This window comes from Arvicola amphibius, chromosome 1 (genome assembly GCF_903992535.2).
Source record: "Arvicola amphibius chromosome 1, mArvAmp1.2, whole genome shotgun sequence".
Lineage (NCBI taxonomy): Eukaryota > Metazoa > Chordata > Mammalia > Rodentia > Cricetidae > Arvicola > Arvicola amphibius.
The window spans coordinates 132,818,550-132,834,799 of NC_052047.1; the positions used below are offsets into that span (position 1 = coordinate 132,818,550).

The 16,250-nt window shown below is 48.4% G+C and overlaps 1 protein-coding gene across 1 annotated transcript in view; it reads left to right on the plus strand.

Annotated features, from left to right (window-relative positions):
- Tacc2 (transforming acidic coiled-coil containing protein 2) overlaps positions 1 to 16,250 on the plus strand; it is a 194,192-nt gene that overhangs the window by 131,899 nt on the left and 46,043 nt on the right. The window lies entirely within an intron of this gene.

The following is a 16,250-nucleotide window of genomic DNA, read 5'->3' on the forward strand; positions in this document are numbered from 1 at the left end:
GTCTGGAGCTCCCAGGTGGTTTTGGAGGACCATGCCCAATCTTGGCCACTATATGCCTTTTAACTCCACAGATCAGACAGACTCTGAGGTATCTGTCCCGTGTGTGCCAGAGCAGATCACAGTCGCTTTGGCCAGGGCTCATTGGCTCCTCACTCTCTGGGCCACCATTATAAACCGTAGAAGGTTGTGTGCTCAACCACAGCTGCCCTGTCTAGCTGCATTTCCTATGGCAGGTACCTTCCTCTCTGCCCCGCCTCATCTCCCCTCTCCAGCTTCTTCTAGATGGAGCCTTCTTTCTTTCCCTATAATTCTGAAGTCCTGCTTGGTAACTTGTGTAGCTATCTTCATGTATATTTGGCCATCCAGGTCATTTGGTCTTTTGGTTTTTAATCTCTCTCTCTCTCTCTCTCTCTGTGTGTGTGTGTGTGTGTGTGGGTGGGTGGGTGGGTGGGTGGGTGGGTGTGTGTGGGTGTGGGGGTGTGGGTGTGTAAGAGTGAGTGAAGGTCAGAGGCCAGCTTGTGGGAGTCGGTTCTCTTCTTTCACCCCATGGGGCCTAAGGATCAAGTTTAAGTCATCAGGCTTTGGTGGCTAGCATCTTTACTCTGTTGCTAGGCTACAGTAAGTGGGACACAAAGCAACACAATGAGACAATTTCTTCTTGAGCTGGGATGAGCCGTGCGCATGCCATAGGCCCTTGAGTCCCCCTAGAACCACAGCCCAGCCTGTTCCAGAAAGTCCTGTTAGGAGGCATCTTCTGCCACCAACCACTGTCCATCTTGAAATGCAGTTCCTACCTCATTAGCTAGGGAGATGTTGGGGGATTCAGGGATGCCGCACAGGCAGCTCTCAAATCTATGCCCACCACCCAAATCTCCCATGAGAAAAATGTGGAACTCCAAATAAACAGGGCCACTCAGTGGCACTCTGCAGGGCAAGGAACACATTTAGACTCTTCCTCTCCTACCTGATTTTTTTCTTTCTTTTCTTTCTTTTTTTCTTTTTTTTTTTTTTGGTTTTTCGAGACAGGGTTTCTCTGCAGCTTTTTTTTAGAGCCTGTCCTGGAACTAGCTCTTGTAGACCAGGCTGGCCTCGAACTCACAGAGATCCGCCTGCCTCTGCCTCCCGAGTGCTGGGATTAAAGGCGTGCGCCACCACCGCCCGGCTTTTTTCTTTCTTTTTGACTTGAACATAAACCTAGTAGATCTGGCCCTGTGCCTCACGTTGCCTCGACTCAGTCCCCTGCCACGCCTCATCCCAACCCAACACATCTTCCATTCCCATTGCTTGAGCGAAGCTCAGTGCTGACCCACTTCCCGGCCCTATGTAACACCCGATTCTGTGTTACCCCCTCGGTCAGTTCGCGCGCCACTGTACCGTATGCTAATCGGGCAAGGGCCTGGAGATTGAAGAAACACACAAAGAGACCTGGGTCATTCGAAAGGAGATCAGCCGAATGCTCTTTATTTAATTTTGGGGAAATCCTTATGTACCTCGCTGCTGCACAAGGATTTCCACCCAGACAGGTGGGAAATTACCATACCAATGATGGAGTCAACAATGCCCTACAGCTAATCACCAGGCGGGGCAGAGGGAGCACAGGAACAAACAGGATGCTTAGTTAGCTGATCAGAAACTGTCCTCAAGATGAACCCCAGGAACAAAGGTAGACCCGGGCCCTACAGCCCTACAGGCCCCTTCCAGGTCCTGTCCTTATTCCTTCCTGCTGCCTCCCCCTGGCCAGCAGGGTCTGTGGATGCATCACTTCTCCCTACCCTGCTCTAATCTGCTCTCACTGGTTGAAGACTCCATAGTCTTCGCTGCTGCCCTCATTGGCCATCCAGGGCTTCCTGTCTCACGCAACTGCTCCATTGCCATTGTCATCCAACATTTCTGGCCAGTAGCAATGCTACATCTGAGGATAGCAGCAGATTTCTCACACTTCTGACACACGGGCAACTTAAAGCACCTCTAGGAAAGCCTGGATGAGCCCAGACAGCCCCATGGTCTTTCCACTCCTCACCCCCACCCCACTATGGGAGGAGTTAAGCTCAGAATCTCGGGGAGCTATCCCATTTAGAGAAACGGGAGGCAAACAGTATCTAAGAAACGCAGAGTTAGTGCCTGGGCCTGAACTGGGAGGTGTAACATGCAAAGCCAGGCGAGGTACAAAGGACACAATGGAATCCTGAAAGGAAGGTCTGCAGGCAGGTTTATAGGGCTCAGTGCTATCCTCTCCTTCTCCACAGAAGAGTCCCCTTGTCATAGACAGCGCAGAAGAGGGACCCACCAATGGTGGCTTCTCCCAGTCCATCAGCAAGTCCATGCTGCTTTCTTTCAACTATTAAAAGTCACCATCTCCCAGAATCCCACTCAGATAAAAGTGCTGCGTTCCTTCTAGACTGGAAGATGTAAACAACACAACACACGAGTGTGCCCGAAGATGTTTAGCTCTGTTTTGTATATTTGTATGAATTTGGCAATCCCATTAATGAATTTGCACAAACCCATTCGTGCACTAGACTTGTGTGGCTATGTGTGAGGAAGCAGTTAACCTGCAAGGGGCCGCTTTTGAGTTCTTAATGTAATACTGTAGCTTTAGGCCTGACTTTAAAAATACTCTGCGTTCCCTGGCAAATTATTGTTAAGTAACAGGGGGAAACAGGGCCCAGAAACATGATTGCCAAGGGCTAAGTGAGAAAGGGGACAGGAGATATTGAAAGAAAGACCTAGACCTTCAGTTAGACTGGGTGATTATGTTGAGGATATCTGTTCGGCTTGGTGACTATAGACTCTTGAAAATTATTAAGAGTAAGGGCTGGAGATGGCTCAGCAGTTAAGGGCACTTGTTGCTCTTGCAGAGGACCAGGATTTGGTTCCCATCACCTGCACAGAGGCTCACAACCATCTGTAACTCCAGTTATAGACAATACAGCTGCAAATATTGATAGATATCATTTTTTAAAAAGTATTTATTTTATGTATATGAGTGACCTGTCTTCACGCACACACCAGAAGATGGAATCAGATCCTGTTACAGATGATTGTGAGCCTCCGTGTGGTTGCTGGGAATTGAACTCAGCACCCCTGGAAGAGCAGCCAGTTCTCTTAACCACTGAGCCATTTCTCCAGCCCGATAGATATTATTTTAACTGCTTTCAAAGAATATAATATAAAAACCACCTGTGGGGCAAGATTTCCTGGATAATTTTGTCTACTGGGTCCCCAGGTAGGAAAACCTGCCTGGAGCTAGTGTCCCCTGAGGGACTTGTCAAAGCACTGCAGTGCCCCTGACAGTAGACAGACTGGGTAGTGTGTTCTCTAGGTGTGTTCTCCCCTCCTTGTCTTGGAAGCAGTGGGTCAGTCTGTCTGAACACCCTGGGCTCTGTACCTCCTACCATGCTGACCCAGGGGGAACATGCAGGTCACAGATATGAACCAGAGTGGCAACTGGTTGGAAAAACAGAGAGAAAATTCAGAACCTCCAATCAGAAGGAAAGGATACCTGTGCTACCCACTGTCACACAAACATGCTGACGATAACCACACAGTCCCACACTGGGAATAGGGCCAGAGAAAACTCACTGGCTACAGCCACCACCTGGCTACAGCCTTCTGTCCTGTCTCTGGAAGCAGGCAGCTGGCAGCCCAGGGCCTTGGAGTTTGGGGGCAGCTCCAGACGGTGCAGCCAGCTGCAGAAAGAATGCTTTGGAAGTAGTCAGCAAGCCCCACTCAGACACATTCATCCCTCCCTCCCTTTCTCCCTCCCTTCCTGTCTTTCTTTTCCTTTTTCCTTGCATGTCTGGACAGGAGAGACCTGGGAAACTCTGACATCTAGCCGTTGTACGGCACACTCTCTCAGCGGCTGAGCACTGAGGTGCCACTTTCCATGGAACACCCCTTCCTTTCTTACCCGTAGATGGTCCTTCTGGCCTCAGAACCAGGGACTCAAAGGCTCTGGGAAACTCCTAGAAGCCCCCAGCCTCCAAGCTCCTCCTTTTCTCTCCCTGCCTCTCCCTGGCTTCTCCGAAGCTTTTCTCTGGCACCTGAAGATGCTCACTCTGGCTGTTGTCCCAGGCTTCCTGTGGCCCTCCAGTTAGGGCAGGAGGCAGGTGCTGGGATGTTTGTTGACATTTGTGGACCAAGCAGAGGCCCAAGACTTGATGCCTGCCCTCCCTAGGGCGTTCCCATCTCCTACCTGGGTTTCAGGTCTTGGTGGAGCAGACAGCTCCAAAGTTGAGACTCAGAATTCCTGCAGCAGCTATAAGCCTGTTAAGAGGGGTCAGGGGTCACAGAGAGGGAGAGGCAACTCAGAAGAGTCGGGAAAATCAGCTCTGGAACACAAAGGCAGTGATGCTAAACACACAAGGCTTGAGAGTTTGGGGTTTCTGTGGGAGATCCAGTTTTCTAAAGCCTCTGTGACATTTAATCTGGTGGAGCCCCACCCACCAATCACAGAAGACCTAAATTCTTTTTGCTTTTTATTCTTTAAGTCCCTTTATTTTATCTTCTATTTGCAACCACAGCCACAGGCGAAGCCCAGATACACCTCTTTAGACACCACCAAACCACACACGACACTTCTGCGCCTGGTCATGTGGCCAGCCTTGCTTTAGAGCACATGATTGAACCACTGGAACGGATGGTCAAAGCTGAGCATGCCCAGATACAAATACAAAAGGGTGCCTGATCCTCATACCCACCCTGCATTACCCCCCAGTGCATGCCCTCTGTGCATTTCTGCCCTTCACAGCTCCCCAAGAGACTAATGCTTACTCTGCCAGTGTCCCTATACCCCAGGAAAGCTTAAGGTCACTCTTCTGGAAGAATCTGCCACGGCCTACAGGTGTGCACATGCTCTCCCTAATGCAAAACTAGCCTCTGGAGGAAAGAAGTATTTTCTTCCAGACCATTCCAGGCACCTCCCTGTAATGTAGAACAAGGAACAATTAGCAGTTCCCATGATGCCTCCCACAAATGACAGTGGTAGGGTGGAGCCTTTGATACAGTTGTTTCTGAAGCTGCAGAGACGCACATCTGCTCCATACTAAGGAGACCCTGCTGAAGATTTAATTCATGTCAGTGGCCAGCAGGACAGAGAGCAGCTCCTGTGGTCACCTCCTGTTGGACGCTCTCCCTGAGCAGTGACAAAGCTCAGTCTGGGGTCTTCTAGTCTAGCTCAGCCTGTACACACACACACACACACATACACACACACACGCCCGCTGACACATGCCCACCTCCCTTAGAACCTTCTGCCCTAGTATCCTGAAGAGACATACAAAGGGAAAAATAGAGTCTGGCAGCAGCTCAAGCTAAGACTCAGTGGAGATCGTGGACCCAGGCTAGTCATCTTTAACCCCAAATAAACTACACACTCCATTTTCTTCTAGGGCACGAATCTGTAATCTCAGCTATTTCCCTAATGGGAAGGATGTCCACTTTAAGCTTGCCAAATGAGACAGTCTGCCTGAAACTGTGGTTTTTAGCAAATTGCATGTTGCAGCAGGGAGACGATTGAAAGGACCACCGGAGTCCCCGTGAGTCAGGGTGAGAGATCTAAGAGGTTTTTTTTTGGACAAATGACGTGCTTCTCGTGAGATGAAAACGATTTCTGTTTTATAAAAAAAGTGAAAAGAGAAGCGTGTCGGAGTGGGATGGAGCTAGACCACAGCATCCTCCCGAGCCTGGCGTCACCTGTACGGAGTGGGACGGAGCTGGACCACAGCGTCCTCCCGAGCCTGGCGTCACCTACAGGCGTGTCCAAAGCTAGCCCAGATAGTTTCAGAGCCCTCCAAGCACCTCCCTGGAAGGCGGAGCTGGAACAATTAGCAATCTTGGGAACACAAGAAGGGGAAACCCCTGCATCCTAAGGAGCGTATAACAGGGTCAGCTTCTGTCTGGTTGCCCTTGGCGATTCCAGGCAGCCTGGCGACAGGGCCCCATGGGTAATGGTATCTCCCCTAAGCCAGAGACCCAGGGAGAAGAAGTGACGCCTTCAAGTTGTCCTCTGACCTCTGTGTGTGAGCCATGGTATGTGCCCCGTACCTCACTCACAAATAAATAAATGCGGAAAAAGTTAGAGCCTATTTTATGCCGGTCTGCAAACAGTTCCCTTGATCAATAAGAAGCAGCAGGAGTTAAATCCCTTTTCCCTTGCCTTCCTATTTTTGCATATAATGAAAATGAAGAGATGGCTCGCATAAACAGCACATGAAGCAAAGCAGCCCATGGGTTTTGCCCAATGCCTGGAAATGCACATTTCTCTTAAGAAATTGCCCGTCATGGAGTAGTTTTACATTCTTCTCATACAGAATGCAGCTTAGTCAGCTCAGCCTCTGACCCCTTATTACAAATTCCAAACTGATAAAAGTATAAATTAAGTTACTTTCCTTGTATATATTACACATATTAATCCTGACAGCTTAAGGAATGCAGCTGTACAATGCTTATTAATTATAGAATTGAGCATCTGCAGATTTGGCTCTCAATGTGGACAGGCTGTTACCAGCCTTGGGCCTTAGTTTCCTGTGTATCAGGGACTTGGAGTGGCCATGGTGCTGTGTTTGTAGCTATAGTGTACTCTACATACTGCTAGGTGGAGGGCTAGAGTTCACCCACCAGCCCTTACAGTATTAAAACTGTATAATTAGAATTAGCGTATCCTTCCCGTTAACACGCTGGGGATACCTAAAGCAAGCTTGTGCTTCCAATTTCTTTAAAAACCTGGACCTATGATTCCTGAGTTTACTGAACCCCTCTCTTGACACACACGAGAGAGGAGAGAGAGAGAGAGAGAGAGAGAGAGAGAGAGAGAGAGAGAGAGAGAGAGAGAGAGAGAGAGAGAGAGAGAGAGAGAGAGCGCTAAAGCAGCTGTGGGTGAAGAATCGTAAAATTAAGCACCAAATCCCACTTGAATATTTAGTAAGAACTGTAATCAGGTAATCAGATAGAAGTGCTGGCACTGCTGTGTATTTGAGATGCAAGATAAGGAGGCCTACTGGAGCTCAGACCCGGAGAGCGAAGGAGCGGGGCCATCCATCACAGAGCTAGGGGTCAGGGTTCCAGGCTGAGGGAGCTATGAAGAGCCCTGGTGGCGGGATGGAGGCTGGCCAGGTGCACAGGCTGGTTCCTATACTTGGGAGAACCAGGTAGACAGGGAGAATAAAGTCCTCCTGGAGGCCTGGGCCGTGGGTGACAGTAATGATGACCATTTGTTGGGACAAGCAAGGAGTCATGAAGCTGCTGGAGGACTTGACCTTGTCTGTGGTGAGGGGGCTCGCCCTGAGTTCAGACAGCGTTAGGCCATTCATGCTAACTGCTCTCAGATGATCAGCAGGGACAGGAGTGGATGCTGATGTGGGAACAGACCTGGGGTGGGAACAGTGACCACGAACGTGAGAAACCAGTGGATTTCAGACACACGAAGGAAGTGAAGGTTAAAGGTGCCAGAGGGAGGGCAGTGAGCCCAGGTTATACTTAGGACAAGTTTTGGCTAAAATAATGTATCATCATTTGGTATATAAGGTACAGGAAGAACACATTTTCATAATTCTAAGATATTCTCAGTCCCTTATATGCTAGTTTGTTTTAATGCAACAAAACCATCAGCGTCATAGCCAGTGATTTAGGTATGATGGCTGATAAGTCACCTTGGATTTCAATTACATGTAGTAAACTCCAATAAACAAACACAATTCCCCAAGCATCACTGTCTCAAGGCCTTTGTGACAGTAACCCAAGTGAGTCAAACAGACACTCCCAGCTGGCCTGCCAGCAGCACTCAGCTGCATGAGAAAGAAGTAAGTGTCAATCTGACAACGGGACCTGGTTCCTGCCCTCATCACGTGGTCGTGTGCTGGTCTCCAGCGCGACCTTGTCTCTTCTCATTTGATTTGGGTTCACGATCTAGATGCCAAACCTCCTAGACCTAGTGTGTAAAGAAAGCTCCGTGTGTTCCCAGAAACCAGGCGAGCCTAAAGGACAGAAGCACTTTCTGCGTGAGCTCCGTGCACACGGCTCGGCTAAGCTGAGAGGTTTTCTGGGCCCAATGACGTTGTGGGTGGGTGAGAACACCTGTCTATGTGGCTGGCTTCTGACCAGGTGGGACATTACTGCCTTTGTCCCTGAGAAAACTGTGACTGGTGGCAACCTGTCAGAAGCTTCTGTCTTCCTGAGTTCAGTGTGATATATCCATTTTTTTTTGCTTGTGTCCGTGTCTTGTTTCCAGTTAGATTTTTACTTTCTTTTTTTTTTAATGTGTGTTTTGTCTGCATGTGTGTATACACACGTTTGTGCAGTGCCCACAGAGGCCAGAAGAGCGCACCAGATGCCTTGGGGCTAGAGGTACAGGCAGTTGGGAGCTGTCTGATGTTTGGTATTGAGAAATGAGGCACTCCTAACCATTGAGCCATCCAGCCCCTCTTATTAAATTTTTAGCAAATCTAAATTTAAAGTAAAAATTCTGACTGAGGGACTGGGAATATAGATCAGTGGTTGGGCATTTGCTTGATATGTACAAGGCCCTGGGTTTAATGGCGACTTCTTCAAGGCAAAAATAAAGATTCCAATGTAAATTTACTTCAGCAACAAAGTGAGATTTCTAGACTATATTGTACGAAGGCAAGGAAATACAGGGCAGTCTGAGTGCCTTTTTCTCTGTTTCTTTTTTTTTTATTAAAATGTGTGTGTGTGCACATGCGTGTATGTGTGTGAGTGCGTGTGCATGTATCCACAGTACATATGTGGAGATCAGAAGACAACTCGTAAGAGTCCGTTTTCTAGTTCCACCATGTGAGTTTCAGGGATCGAACTCGGGTCTTCAGCCTTGGCGGCAAGCACCTTTACCTGCTGAGCCATCTGACAGCCCTCTCTTCCCAAGTCTTGACTCATCATCTGGCTTTTCTGCCAGTCCTAACGAGATGCAGCTACCAATGATGGGACCATGAGCCTGGGAGCCAAACTCTGACATTCTGTGTCTCCAGTCATGGGGCCACCAGAATGGTGGTGTCTTTTGAGAGGTCCCTAGAGCGGTGACAAAGGAGTATCTTTGAAGGGCGTTTGAGCATGCGCAGCACTTGTATGTACCCGCCTGTGCCCATTGCCACACGGAGCTTCCTCCGTTCTGGAAACACTGCCTTCCTTTTCCTGGAGGCTGAGTTGTGTCTCCCCGTTAGAAAGAGCAAGGCTGAGCTCCTGTGATTCAGCTTCGCTCCTATTCTACAGGACATTCTCTCCACGGTTGTCCTGCCAAAGCACTGGCCACATTTTCTCTAGCCTCCCGATTTTCTTTCAAGACCAACTGAGTAGCCTTAGCCAAATAAAATAGAAGATGTGCCCAGCTGGCTCGCACATTACATTCCCCAGGTTCCCAGTGCTTGCATCGTCAGAGTTACAACTGCATTGCTGGGGGCTCTCGGTTACTGTCTTCCTAGAAGGAAAAATCCAGCCCGTTCAAGCAGAAATGTATCTAGTAAAGAACAGCTGTTCCAAAGGAGGGCAGCAGCATGGTGAGTGCTTCGCTGTGGATCCTAGTGAGTTTTTATGACTATTTATGAGGTAAATGCGTGTTCATGAGGTACCCCAACTACCTCCAGAATTGTAGTTGACTGATCTCTTTAGGATATCTCTTCCCCTGCTCCTTTCAAGCCCACAAAGTCGAGTGTGTGTGTGTGTGTGTGTGTGTGTGTGTCGTGTAAGTGATGTCATAAGGAGGTGTTTGCAGAAGCAGATCTGTGTACATGGGGGGGAATGATATAGTGCCCTTATTTCTGGTGTAGCGGGAAGGACCTATCTGCAGCCACCACCAGGATATTTAACCTCAGGAGACACAGCTTCCAAATACAGTGGTAGCTCCCAGCTACCTCTTATCGTGCCTTTGTGAGGCTATTCAGGGTCCCATGATTCATCCCTTGGCTGTGGGTTAGGATAGTCTCTCCTTTCAGGCTTAAAGTATTCCTTTTTTTTTTTTTTTTTTTTTTTTTTTTATTTGGTTTTTCGAGACAGGGTTTCTCTGTAGCTTTGGAGCCTGTCCTGGAACTAGCTCTTGTAGAACAGACTGGCCTTGAACTCACAGAGATCCGCCTGTCTCTGTCTCCCTGCTGGGATTAAAGGTGTGCCCCACCACCGCCGCCCAGCCATTCTGTTATATTAAATTGAGACTTTATCATGAAAGTTGAGGCCAGAGTTTTACAATAGTATGTCAGGTGCACAAATAGGAACAGGGCTTCTGGGGATCCCCCTCCCCCCGACAACTTCCTTCTAGCTTCACCACTCCTGTCTCTAAATAGCAATTATGGGGAGACTTTTCCTTAGAGTTATTACAATCCCCATTTGATAGACGATTCAGAGCTTGAGTGGTCAGGTGGTTTACTTAAGGCTGCACAGTTGTTCATTGAGTCTGGGAGGGGTTGTGTGTATGGGCAATCTGGGCTATCCGTTAACCCCTCTCCTTTCTGACTGCCTTTTGGAGAATTCTGTTTGCCTCATCTCTTGGGGTTGTTTAACTAAGGTCCACTGCCTTCTCTTAGCTAAGACATAGGCATACAACCGAAGATGGACCAATTGAAACTACCTTCCTAGAATTTAAGCCTTGAGCTGAGGGCTGAAACATCCAGAAAATGGCTGGAGCTCGCATTTCTCTCTGCATAAGCTCCGTAACCTTGCTATAAATTCCGCTTTTACCTTGGCCAACCCGAAGCCGAGTCTGTCTCTCAGCTGTGTTCAGTTTATCACTGGCTCGAGCCGGAGCTGAGAGATGCCCTACCCCACCTGTCTGTGCTCTCTCCCTTTTCTGAACCCTCCTGACCTCTCCACATAGCCGCCTGCATCTGAAAATAGAACCAACTCCACGAGCCAAACAGGCCCCAGGTGCTGGGAATCTTGAGCTACGTACGCCACCATCTGCATGATTTTTCTCTGGGTGACCATAGGTGTCAGCTTGGAAAATTCTAGCAGTCCGGCCTGCCAGTGACAGCTTTTGTTCATGGACCACAGCTCCTGACCGTCTGTCCCTCAGTCACCACACTGTCTAAGAGGGATCTTAGTATTTGGTGATGTTGGAATCATGTCCCACCTTTACTGTCTGTGTAGGATGACGTTGCAGAGCAAATGACTTGCCCAGACTCAGATTGGGCAGACTGAAGTGAAATCTCCTGTCAGTCATTCCCTGGAAAGTTACTCATCTGGCCCAGTTGTCTTAGGCAGGAGGAAGAGGAGTGCGCATGCATGCCTCTGGGTGTGCCTCTATGTGTGTGTCTTTGTGTGTGCTCATATGGGTGGGTGGGTGGGTGTTGGCCAGGATGGCTTTGGTTGACAGGGCTGTCTAAAGTTGTCATTCAGTGGAATCCTTCAATGAATAGACTCCAGTATGCAGCAGTTTTAAAAATATACACCAACCCGTCAAATGCTTACCCACATGAGATGCAAAGGAAAGAGACTGGTCTGGTGAAGGCTCAGCTTTGCTTCTGGAAGGTTCCCTCTCTCCAGGGACAGCAGATGGTCTTTTGGACTAGACTCACCAGGCTAATCTTCCCTGAAGCGGGGCTTTTGGCTAAAGCCATGGTTTTAACTTGAGCTTGGTCTTGAGGGAATAGGGAATCAGAAAAGGGAGACTTTGGGGGAGCTCATGGGCTCCACGCTTGTGTTGAGCGCAGCAGTGAGAAGCTAAGGTTTATGTCATGGTAGGGCTCCATTTTGAGCAGAAGGTGGGACTGATATGAGGATCTTGCGGCCTTGCCCCGTGTCATTTCCTTGCAGATATGTGTTCCCAGGGCCCTCCATCCAGTCCCTGGTCGCTGTCATGTTGGGAACTGCAATCTAGTGTTCTGAGGAGTTGGCCTAGATACGTGCAGATGAACCCCTTTCCTCAGGAGCCATGCTTCTGAACTAATTCTTAGTAATCAGACAGGGAACCTTAGGTTTCCAGGGCACGTGTTATTTGGAGTCTCTTGCTGGGAGGCAGGGCTTACTGAAGGGAAGCCCAGGTATTGCTACACCATGGCTGCTATGAACGGGCCAGGGACTGGGTTAAGTAACTCAGCTCCCTGCATCTGTTTCTTTACCTGTTTGAGAAGATGGAGTACTGTGTCCTGATTTTTCATTCAGATTCAGAGTTAGAGCATTGTATGGTCTGTATGGGAAATGTCAATTAAACGTCCCATCTTTTCTATTAAAGGACTAAATGAAATAATTAGCAGGGCTGGGTGTGGCGGCACACACCTTTAATCCCAACTCTCTTCAAATTTGACGCCAGCCTGGTCTCTCTAAAGACTTTAATAAAGACACCACCACCTGCCACAAGTCCCCTCCCCAGTCAACAGTTTTCTAAGATAGAAGTATGCCCTCTATGCTGCATCCTGTCCTCGGAAGTTACTCTTGGCTTACCTGCCAGGTGTAGAGGTAGCCAACTGGAGAAGAGCGTGAGGCCAGGCTCAGACGGCCCAGCATGAGGCACAGGACCCTTTGCACTTTGACGAGAAGCCCAGCAGGACCATGGGTGTGCTCAGGTGTGCTTGCCTGGTGCATTTTAAAGCAACTGTGCATCCTTCTGCAGAAGTAAAATGCTCTGTGTTGCTGAGACATTGCATTGCACGGTTGTTTCCTTGGGACACCAGGCCCCTGTCTAACAAACAAAACCCCTTGGATTCTCGCCAGTAAAACTCGAGCAAAACGTAAGCAGTTAATGGCATGTTGGGAAACTATAGTACCTCTTTATTTAAAAACACTTGTTTTTCGGTTATATGCACACACGTTCATGTGTTACGGATACATTTGTAATTAATGTGTGTGTCATGTATCTGTGGCTCCTGATCTTGGACTATTTTGTTATAATTTGACAAGTGAAACCATGAGGTTGGAGCTAAGCCACAAGTGCAGGGAAACAAGCCCTTGAACTTAAGTCCACATTTTCCACTCTCCCTGACTCTGTTTGGGGGGACAGTTCCTGAAGCATGTCATGCGTGTGGAACAGGCAATTTGTAGACTGCTCAGAGCACTGTAGAGGTTCATATTTAGTGCATGTGTGTGTGCGCGCGCGTGTGTGCATATGCATGTGTGTGTGTGTGTGTGTGTGTGTGTGTGTGTGTATACTTGTAGCTAGGACTTGAACCCCAAGCATTGAATGTGCCAGGCAAGTAAATGCGCTACCACCGAACTATGCCCGCTATGCTGAGAAATGTTTTTATTTTAAACTGTACTAACGCAGCTGGGGAGCCCTGCAGGCCCCGGTTTCCATGACTAGGACAATCTGTCATTTCCATCTTCTCATCTGCAAATCTCACTGTGATGTTGCCTGGTGCCTGGTGGAGGAACTGCCTTGGGCAGTTAGATGGCTGCTCTGCCCTGTTTGCCTTGCAGAGAATCTGTGATCACAGGATAGACCCTGAAACACACAGGGCTGTTAGTAATCCCTCCCTCAGATATGTGGGACTCTCCCTAACATTGTGTAAACAGGAGAAAGATCAGCAGGGATAGTGCTGTGGCTGGTATGCCCCAGTCCCCCGTGTCATGATCACCAGTTCATTTAAATGGCCTACTTGTTCTCTGGGATAGACTTTATTTAATAAGAACATAAACATTGAGCTTGCTAAAGAAGTTGGGAAGCCATAGATGTAGTGAAGGCACACTTTAGGGGTTGGCGATTTGGGATTTGAGCTTTGTTCTTCTCATTTCCTAGCTGCTGCCCAGCCTTGCAAAACCGCTTGCTTCTCTAGACTGTGCTTGTGTCGTCTGTGAAACAGGCCTGTTCTCCATCAGGCCGGCTAGTTGTCCATTGTAGTTACTTTGTTTTGGTTTTTGTACACCACCTGCCTAGTATGTGCAGTGGCGGGAATTGGGAATTGGATGCAGGGCCTTATGCATGCTAGACGAGCACTCTACCAAGTGAGCTATATCCCCAGCCTGTAGTTCTGAAGATGACAGATCGATGTACATACACAATAGACCTAGGCTGATGTCTGACGCATAACCAAATGTTCCACAAATGCTAGCTGTTGTACTTTTCATATAGAAGTATGCACGTCTGTGTGTGCATTCATGTGCGTGTGTTATATGTATGTGTATATTAAAGTCTTGATTATAGCCTTGTGTTTAATGTCTTGTATTTACACATATTGCACATGTACATACATATATATATATATATATATATATTATAAGTCTTGTATTTTCTTACATGGAAAACATTTTCTTGAAATTTGGAGGTGTTTTAGCAAACTGCAACACTGTTTTCTGTTTCTGATACATATTTGTGACAAATTAATTTCCTCCTTTTTTCCATTATGAAAATGTGTGGAGTCTCAGCTGTGTAATTATTTGTGCTTTGTTAGTGAAAAAAAAAAAGTAAACAGGCACACCGCGGTGGGACTCGAGCAGTGGGACTCTACCCAGCTGCTTTATTCTTGTGCACAGACTCGTGGTGGGCGGACTACAGAAATTCTCTCTCTTGCATGAGTTTTTTAAGCCCCTGGGAAGCTGAGCAGGGAGGAAAGAGCGAATTTTAAAAGCCGCTGTCTGCCTCCTCTAATTAACTTGCTCTCTGCTCTTGGGAGGCAGTGTGGAAATATGCAAACAAGGCCAGCAGCACCAGAAGTGGCCCACAGTGGCCCGTGGTGTTTTGATGCACACAGTTCATAGTAAAAAGATGATGAGGCACAATGAGCACGGTGTCCTCATGCCCTGCCCACCCGAGGCCCCGGGTGAATGGTGGCTCTCTGAGCAGGTGTGCAGGCTGGCAGCTGCTGCAGTAGGAACCTCATTGGAATTCACAGCTAGGATACAAGAGCATCCGGCCTCCTTGTCACTTGTGCTACTGAGAAAAACCAGGGCCCTTTGTGTTCCAAAGCCTTGAGTTGCCAGTGCCCAGGGGTGCAGAAGCAACAGGACAAGCTTTTGGTCCCTCTCTCTTTCTCTCTGCATCTCGGCTTGAGTAAGCGGCCTGGGGCCTCTGAACCCAGGAGATGCTCACGGCATACCTTGCTGGGGGACCCGGGCAGCTTTCTTTTTCTGTTGCTGCCATGAAAGAAGTTTAGGTTTCAAGAGATGCGAGCAAGAACATTATAGGCGGGAACTGGGGCAGTTTTTCCGTGGAGATGGCTTTTGGCTCCTGGCAGATGTGGTCCCCAGTGGAATGGACCCATTGGATATGGGCAGCGGTGAGCAGCCGTGGGGATTCCAGGCTGCTAGCTGCCCAGGGAAGCTCCAGAAAGAGGCAAGTTAACTGTGTTTTGTCGTGGTTGTCCCTGACGTTTATGGTATGGATGCTAGGGTGAGTGCGCTGGTTCCCAGGACTACATCCCAGGCCTAGATCAGGACATTCATTCCTTTCTGCTGTTCATTTGTGTAACCTCCCTGTGTTTCCATACTCTTGAAACCTCACCAATCTGCGGCAGTCCAAGTGTGGGTGGAGCTTGAATTTTCCCCATAGACAAAAGCCAGGTCTGTTAGCATTGATATGTGAGTGGGAAAGAAATCAGTGTTGTGTTTGTGAGAATTAAGTGTTTGCAAGTGAAATTCGATACAAAGTTGGCTTTAGCTCGTTGGGTTCCATAAAAACAGTTCTGATGTTTTTGTTGATTTCTTTGAGTCCCAAACATACATAGTTGAGGATGACCTTGAACTTCTGATCCTCCCACCTCAACCTCAAGTGTTAATATTATACAGGCTCAGACCCCTATGCCTGGTTTGTGTTAAGAGTTAAGCCCGTGTTTTTGCGCGTGTTAGACAATAACTTCCTAGTGAGCCCCATCTCCAGCCCTGATGTAGATGTGCTAAAGAGAACTCATCAAACGGCTCGTTTCCTGGGTCCTAATGGTCTGCAGAGGGGTTTGTTGCTTGCTGACACTCGGCTGGTCAGCTGACGGTCTTTAGAAGATGGTGACTTCTTCCAAGGTTACTAGTTCTGTGACCCTGTGGAGCTGAGCAGTTGGGAGCCTCTCACAGTGTTGGAGGAGGCTCCTGTTAAGCGATACCCGTGTGATCTAGTGTGCCGAATCCTGACATGCCCTGTCTCCTGCGACATGTCCTGATTATAAATCTTCAGCTGTCCTATGTGGCCACCCTCCTGGTAGTTAGTCTCCTCCTTCCTTGCCAGGGATCAGTGCATTGGAACTGTTCTGAGATGGGGGCCGCACGCTGCTGCTCCCCACAGAGTCTGTCCTCCCAGGTAAGGTTGGCCTTGGTCCTGTGGCCATCCTGAGCCAGTGAACTGCTGCCCTGTGTCTTAGAGGCAGCAAGAGAACTTATAACTGGTTGCC